The sequence below is a fragment of the Archocentrus centrarchus genome, chromosome 1, assembly GCF_007364275.1.
Source record: "Archocentrus centrarchus isolate MPI-CPG fArcCen1 chromosome 1, fArcCen1, whole genome shotgun sequence".
Taxonomy (NCBI): Eukaryota; Metazoa; Chordata; class Actinopteri; order Cichliformes; family Cichlidae; genus Archocentrus; species Archocentrus centrarchus.
Window position 1 is genome coordinate 8,645,042 of NC_044346.1, and position 8,691 is coordinate 8,653,732.

Here is an 8,691-nt window from a genome sequence, read left to right on the forward strand (position 1 = left end):
CATAACTATACCTGACCATAACCTGATCCAGCCCTAACTATAAGCTTGAAATTAATGTTTCCTTGTTCCAGCCTGAGAATTAATCCAATGTCCAACATTTAACTTTTCTCCCTGGTGGTTAGCACTGCTACCTCACAGCTGGAACAACATCTAGAAGACCTGGGTTCAATTCCACCTTGGCCCAGGCCTCTCTCGCTGTGTGGAGTTTGCATGTTCTCCCATGTGTGCGTGGGTTTCCTCCCACAGGCCAAAGACATGCAGTTAGTGGGGTTAGGTTAATTGGTCACTCTAAATTGTCCATAGATTTGTCTCTCTGCATTAGCCCTGCGACAGGCTGGCGACCTGTACAGGGTGTACCCTGCCTCTCGCCCTATGACAGCTGGGATAGGCTCCAGCCCCCCACGACCCTGAACAGGATAAGCAGAAGAGAATGGATGGACTTTTCTCCCCACCTATAGTGACCCTGCATGCCCCACAGTTTGAGAAACACTGGTGTCATAAACCGGGCCGTACGGCCATGACAAAAAAAAACAAAAAAAAACGCACACAAGTGTTAGTTAAAAAGTTGTTTATTTAAAATTATAGGAACAGAGGCAGACCTTAAACTAACCATAATATGTGTACTCTGTATACAATGTTGTCAATTGCAAGAAACCAAACCAAAAACCAAAGTAGTGTCTCAAGGAGGAAAGCCCCACATCAACTGATCTGTGAGAACTTACAGCACAGGCACTCATTGGGCCCAGGTGTTACCAGTGTCACTGATTGGCAAACGAGCCCCCCCCCCCCAATGCTTGCAGGAGTCCTGCTACACAAGCAGGCCAAGAAGGTCCCTTAAGTTTTAAGGAAAATGGAATATACTAAATAGTATTATTAGAAATAAATCAACCAAAGCTAATTATCCTGATTATTTTATAGAAAATAATATGCCTATTACAAATAGAAATTAGGTGGTTAATAGATTTAATCATTTCTTTGTTAATGTGGGTCCAAGGAAATATATATATCATCTGAGCAGAATAGTATAAGTGAGTTTTGTGGACTTAATAATCCAAATTCAATATTTTTGAAACCGGTAGAAGAAAGAGAGATTATTGAAATGGTAAATAAATGTAAAAATAAACTTTCAACAGACTGTGATGATACTGATATGATAAAAAAGGTAATTGATGGAATTGTGTCCCCCTTTAATATATCTGTGTAATCTATCATTCAGAACAGATACATTCCCTGAGAGAATGAAAATAGCTAAAGTTATTCCGTTACACAAAGCTGGTAATATTCATGATTTTAATAACTATAGGCCAGTCTCTTTACTTTCACAATTCTCTAAGATAATGGAGAAATTGTGGCAAGGCTCGAGAATTTCAATGAAAAAAGCAATGTTTTAATGGAAAGTCAATATGGTTTTAGATCAGCCAGGTCAACATTATTGGCAAAAAATTGGTTGAAAAGTTATCTTGATAATAGACAACAATATGTACAAATTGGTCAGTCCAAATCTTCATGTTTGAATATTATTTGTGGTGTTCCACAAGGCTCAGTATTGGGTCCCAAATTGTTTATTATGTATATTAATGATATACAGAGGTGGCAAAAGTACTGACATTCTGTACTTAAGTAGAAGTACAAGTACTTGTGTTAAAAAATACTTTAGTAAAAGTCGAAGTACTGGTTCAACTTCTCTACTTACGTAAAAGTAAAAAAGTACAGGCTCTGAAATGTACTCAAAGTAAGAAAGTAAAAGTAGTTCTTTGGAGGATGTTTCTACCTGCTATTTTTGTGTAAAACTAACCGAACCTCGTTATATATTATTGTAATAATATAAAATAATATTACATGAGAATAGAAACATTATTCCAATCTAAATTTTAATCCTAATGAATGCACTCAGCTTGAATCTGTTACGTAGGACACAAACTGTGAAAGGGAATTTAAACACAGCTCTGTTCTCTGTGTCCTCCATAGTAGAGGGTGACTGTGCCTCCACCTAAACACCAACATGAGGATACTCAGGGGTTACAGTGGGATTCAGAAGTTGGAGGAACCCTAAGATCAGCTGTAGTGGCTCTGCATGGGGAGAAGAATCACAACTTTCTATTGTGAGCTGCAGTAAATGATGTTGGTGTGCAGGCTGTGATCAGCTGACCTGCCGCTGCTGCTCTGAGGTTTACTGCTCTGTGTGGATGAACTGAATTCACAAAGATGTAACCCAGTATTTCACAGCTCTCTGAGCTGATCTCCATCCCCTACACTGACAGCATACAGGCTGTAGAAATGTTGGATTCAGTGAATGAATCTCAGCATCAGCAGCTTTGATTCAAACTCATCTCTGCTGCACTGATGTAACTCTGACCATGAACACAAACACTGTGCTCCAGTCCAACACAGAGCTTTACTGTAAATACAGTACAACAAGCTAACCTGCTTGTTACACACTAAACTGCAGTATTTTCATACAATCTTTGAATCAAAGTCAGCATACTTAGTTTATTTTCCAGTCCTTACCTTTAATTCTAACCTCTCTTCTTCCTCTCCTGTCCCCTTTCTCCATCTCTGAGTGAACTTCTCTCTCTTTGCTCTCCCTGAAATGCAGCAGCTCTTCTTTTAGCTAGCAGACACACTGTGTGACAAACTGCACACACTTTGTGTGTTTGCTGATATTTGTTGAGCATTTAGAAACGTTGCATTTACCTGCCACACGTTACTCCCTTCATGCTCGCTCCTCTTCAGTAGCGCTAGCTAAGCTGTTTATGTGCCGCAGCGCAACTTACAGACTCGGTCCGGCCCGATTATAGCGCTATAAATGATACATTAATTATATGGGTTTGCGTATTTAATCCCTTTGTACGAGATAAGCCCCGATGATGGAGGATACGCCAGTACGATTGTCTCTTATGTGTTATTATTCCTCCGTTTAGGCTCAGATCGTTTGATGACTGACGGCGCACTGACCGGAAATGCAAACTTCTCTCTGACGTGTTAAAAAGTAACGAGTCTGTTTGAAAATGTAAGAAGTAGAAAGTACAGATACTTGTGTAAAAATGTAGGGAGTAAAAGTAAAAAGTACTCAGAAAAATAAATACTTAAGTAAAGTACAGATACCTGAAAAATCTACTTAAGTATTTGTACTTCGTTACTTCCCACCTCTGATGATATATATGTAGAGTAACTAGGGCAGCATGGTGGCGCAGTGGTTAGCACTGCTGCCTCACAGATAGAATACCATCTGGAAGGCCTGGGTTCGATTCCACCTTGGCCCAGGCCTCTCCCTCTCTCTGTGTGGAGTTTGCATGTTCTCCCCGTGCTTGCGTGGGTTTCCTCCGGGTACTCCGGTTTCCTCCCACATTCCAAAGACATGCACTTACTGGGGTTAGGTTAATTGGCAAATCTAAATTGCCCATAGGTGTGAATGACAGTGTGAAAGTGAGTGTGAAAGGTTGTTCTGTGTTGGCCCTGTGACAGGCTGGCGACCTGTTCAGGGTGTACCCTGCCTCTCGCCCTATGACAGCTGGGATAGGCTCCAGCCCCCCCGCGACCCTGAACAGGATAAGCGGAAGCGAATGTATGGATGGATGTAGAGTAACTAATGTTTTGAATTTTGTTGTATTTGCAGATGATACAACTATTTTTTGTTCTGGGGATGATTTGAAACAGCTTTTGGAGGATGTTGGAAAAGAAATTGATAAACTTAAATATTGGTTTGATAGAAATAAATTATCTTTAAATTTAACTAAGAAAAAATTTATGTTGTTTGGAAATAAAGAAATTAACACAATGGTAAATTTGGAAATTAATAATGTACGGATTGAACAAGTTTTTCAACATATGCTTCTATGTTGGAAACCCCATATCAAACGCCTGTGTAATAAGATGGCAAAAATTACAGGGCTATTAGGAAAAACTTGAATAATATCTTGAATAATAAAACTTTGCACACTCTTTACTGTACAATGTTATTGCCATATTTAAAGTATTGTGTTGAAGTTTGGGGTAACACATATAAAAGTTCTCTACAAAAAATATGTATAATGCAAAAAAGAGCACTAAGAATGATATATAATGTTTGGTATCGGGAACATACAAATCCACTATTCTTTAAATCAAAACTTGTGAAATTTATTGATTAAGTAAAATTTAAAACTGCTCAGGTGATGTTTAAAGCAAAAAACAGTATGCTTCTAAAGAATATTCAGAATTTCTTTAAGAATAGAGAGAGGAGGTATGATCTGAGAGGGAAATGTACCTTAGTACAACCATGTGTTTGCAGCAATCTTAAAAGTATGTGTGTATCAGTTTGGGGAGTGCGTTTGTGGAATGGTTTAGATGAGGAAATTAAGCAAAGTACAAATATTGCACAATTCAAGAAAAAATATGAAGAGTATATAAATAATGTGTATAAATACGAATGAGATAGAATGTTCTGTTATTACTGAACTGTAGATACATGTACATTAAGCTCTGATCTATAGAGGATTGGGTAAACTGTATCTTCGGGTGCTTTGATATGGGTAGGTATGTAGCCAAACATGCATATGGCTACACATGGCTACGTGGTCTGTGTACACATATACATAGGCATTTTTGGGTAATAATATAACTAGTTTAATTATGAACTTGCAAAATGACATAGTGTCGGTCGTGGTTCGGGTTCCCCTTTTTTACCTTTTTAGCCTCAGGGTGGCCCCGGCTCCAGCTGGAAATTTTCTCAATTAAATCCACTTTTTTTAAATAATCCATAAAAATCAAAATAATCCATTTTCCTTAAATAATCCACTGGAATTGAGCAGGATTCGTTTCAAAGTTTTATTTCCACAAATTGTTACAAAAAGCAAGAAAGTTGTGCCAGACAGCACAAGATAAAGCTATCCAGTCAAAACTATCTCCAAGGTTGCATAATGTATAACCAATACTTCCTGTTAATCTTTAATATGCAAATTTTAGAACTTTACCAGAAAGCTAACCTTCCCCACAGATCTTACTCAAACTGAAACTTGTTTAAGGCTGTCACTGTGGCTTGGGAGATCCACAGTGACAGTCTTAATAGAATAGAATAGAACTTTATTGTCATTATACATACAATGAAATTAATCATCATACATACAACGGAATTCGTTCAGAACAACCATCCAAGAGTAGGACAGACAAAACTAATATAGGGAAGATGGGTGTCTGCAGCCGCAGCCACTAGGGGCGCCGCCAGCACAATCAATCCCAGGAAAGGGAAAACAGAAACAGTGGGAGAGTTATGTTAAAAAAAATTTCATTTTGTACTGTGCTTATAATGAGCACCTTACAAGGTTCCAAAAAAAAAAACCCCACCTCAGCAAAAGCATATTGCACATTCAAAGCCTGGGATAGCAACATGGTGGGGTGACAGAAGACAAGAGGGTCAGGGCATTGTGGAGCCAGGACCTAGCTCCCGCCTAAACAGTTTGTTGATAGTGATGGACGTGCGTCAGTGGTCGTGGTAGTCCAGGTCCCAGATCACACAAATCACAAAAGGAAGGTAGGGGCGGGAGAGTGCATCTGCTGTCATGTCATCCCGGAGAGATATGATTACCAGCCTCAAGGTCAGCTTAGGGAGCTGAATTCCTGATAATACAAATGTTTTGGGACAGATTGCCTTGTTGTTTTTCTCGGCAGCCTTCAGTTTCTCTGGGACACTCTCAGTATATCCAGTGGTCCAAATTTGCTCAGTGCCCAACCTCGCTGTACAGAACCGTACCCTTATCTCCAGATCTAATCCTTTCCACCTGCGAGCACGTTCGCAGCTGGACTGCGAGCATCCAGCCTGCGGCTCAGGTCCTTTAGGTATTGAGTCTGAGTCTGTGCGGCTCTGCATAGCCCATCCGTCTGGTTGTGCAGTCTCGCCAAATGCCGAACTGCTGCCCAGATTCTCTTAATTTCCCGGTAAAGCCCAGACAGGAGAGGTCCCGCCACCAAAAGGCCGAATATGTATACATCTTCCACGTCCTCATCCAACAGAGCTGAAAGACACACAGGTCTCCACACACTCCACGAGTCGACTACGTATCCAACGGGGTCTGTTCCACTAGGACATGCGGGCTCCCCTTTCCCTGATCTCATAGTGGAGAAAATACGATCAATGGTGTTGAGGGCCCAGTTTGCCAGAGGTCCGTGTATTTTGCGGCCAACGGATTTTCGTTTAGGAATCAGAAAACGAAAAACGGGAAACGCCTCGTTTCCCGATTTTAGTTTCAAAGTTTAAAAACGGAAAACGGAAAACGAACCGTTTCCCGATTTTCATTTCAAAATGGGAAAATAAAAAAATGGAAAACGAGCCGTTTCCCGATTTTTGTTTCCTGATTAAAAATTTAAAAATGGATTTTAAAAATCCGGCGTGGAAATCGGATTTCTGAGTTTTTATTTTTTTCCCCAATTCTCACCCGGAAGTTGTCCCCATACATTTGACAGTTTCATGACAGTAGAGGGCGTGCTGCAGTTTCCATCGTTGTCAAGTGTATTTTGGATGTCTGCGGGATGGCAACGGGCAGTTATGTCCTTTTTCGAGAAAGCAGACGTGTTACACTTAAGGAAGATGACATGTCTGTGGACAAGATATGCAGGATTTTTCAGGTGCCGTAACTGTTCAACTTATAACTGATAGATTTATATATAAGAATATTTATTTTGGCTTTACGGAGCCTTGGTTAGCTTAATGGCATGTGATCGAGTAAATGCTAATGTTAGCTAAAAGTAACTTTGTGGTATGTCTAAACATTTAAAGTACATTGAAATATGATTTAGAATTGAATGTTTCCAATATTATTTTGTGCAGATGTTTGTTCTAAATAACATAAAATCTGTGAATAATTAGCACTTTATAATTTTTTTTTTATTTTGCCAAATTAAACAGGTTAATTGCAGTAGTCTGTACATTACAGATGATGCAAACACTGCAATATTTCCAGAGCCAGCAGGACATTTTTCCATCCTAAATCTTTCACATCACAGTCATTATGAGGTCCATGGAGATCCAGTTCATAGTCCACTTCCTGCAAGCAGATCCCTACCCACTACTGGTATTCCATTTGCCTTCATGCACCGACCCTCACCTTCTGCTCTGACTGACACACCACGGCCTTCAGCTGGAACGCCACGAGCAAGCAACCTGTTCCCAGCAAGATCTTTCCAAAGGTTAGCTGTTAAATATTCAACTTGTCTTTACTAGTAAAATCTCTCTACAGCCATATTTTTTCATCTTATTTTTTTAATGATCTAATTCCTCCACAGGGCTATCCATATTGCCAAAATAGTAAATGACAAGCTCAGTACTTCCAAAACAGTCATCATTCGCTTTTTGGAAGCTGAAGCAAATGTGGAAGGAATAACACAGAAGGTGAAGGATGCCTTGGGCTGTGATGAGGTGATTACCCTGACAGACAGCCAAGGAAATGAAATAGTAGACTCGGAGGGCACAAGAAGTAAGCTAAGTGATCAAAAACTTGCTTTTTACATTTTACCATTAAAATTAATAAATATAGAAATACATTGTCTTCTCCTAAGGTTCCCATTACTGGAAACAGAACTCCAGAAAAATCTATGCAATCTTTGAGGATGACTTTGTGGAGTTCCAGAATGGAAGAACAGCTAAAGCAAGGTAATGTATGTAAAGTCAAACTAATTCTCTACACAAGGGCAAACAGTATAAGTCATTTTACCTGACAAATATTTTTTAAAAGAAAAACTGAAGGCCTCATAGGCAGATATAAGAAAAATATTCATGCATTTGGCGATTTCACTATTTTGTCGTTCTACATTTAAGTCGAAGGGCCGACGACAGTATGAGTATACAAGAGGTCATTGGCAAAATTGACCAACTAAAGCAAGCTGCTGAGAGCCTCCAAGATATCACCTCAGCAATAAACCAGCTGTCTGAGCTTGCAAAGCACACACGCAAAGCAGTGACTGATGCCCACCTGCATTCTGTAAAGGATGCCTTTGCCTGCCTCGTTTGCAAAGGTATGCATTACATATTACAGCAAATATAAATGTGTTTAATTTTCTTATTTTATATTTAAAGTAACTGGCACATATTTTTCTGCATCAATTTCTTTTTTTAAAACCTTGTAGCTCTAATGGAGGAACCCATGTTTTCCACGTGCTGCGAGTCTCTAGTTGGATGCCGAACATGTGTGGAGCAGTGGCTGTTAACTGCAGATCACTGTCTGAAATGCAGAGCTGAAGAATTTGATCGTAGGGTACACCAAGTTAAGGGTCTCCATGCTGTTCTCTCTCTCCTCAAAGAGATATAGATGTGTAATTCATCTAACATTGAATATAAATGGGCATTTGTCACTACAAAGCTAAAGAGGGTGCAGAGTTTGTATTTCAAGCCAACATCACACCAGCTTAATTGACCAGGTTTTCCTACAGAGGAACCTTTTATAAAATCAGCTTGGGTAGTGTTGGCATATATACTAACCTGCAGCCTCTGCAGCTTATCAGTAACACGTTTCCTCATCCTGTTTGATGGGTGGTTTTCTCTGTAATCACATTGTCTTTTTTACTTGGTTGTCCTTAGGTTTCAAGCCCAGTTTGATGTTTATAACATGGTTTGGGAGTGGAACAGTAGTCGGTAACTGCGGTTTTCATTATGTAATTATTAAATGTTACATTGTTTAAATGATATACAAGCTTGGGTGTTTCCATTTTAAAAAAGAATTA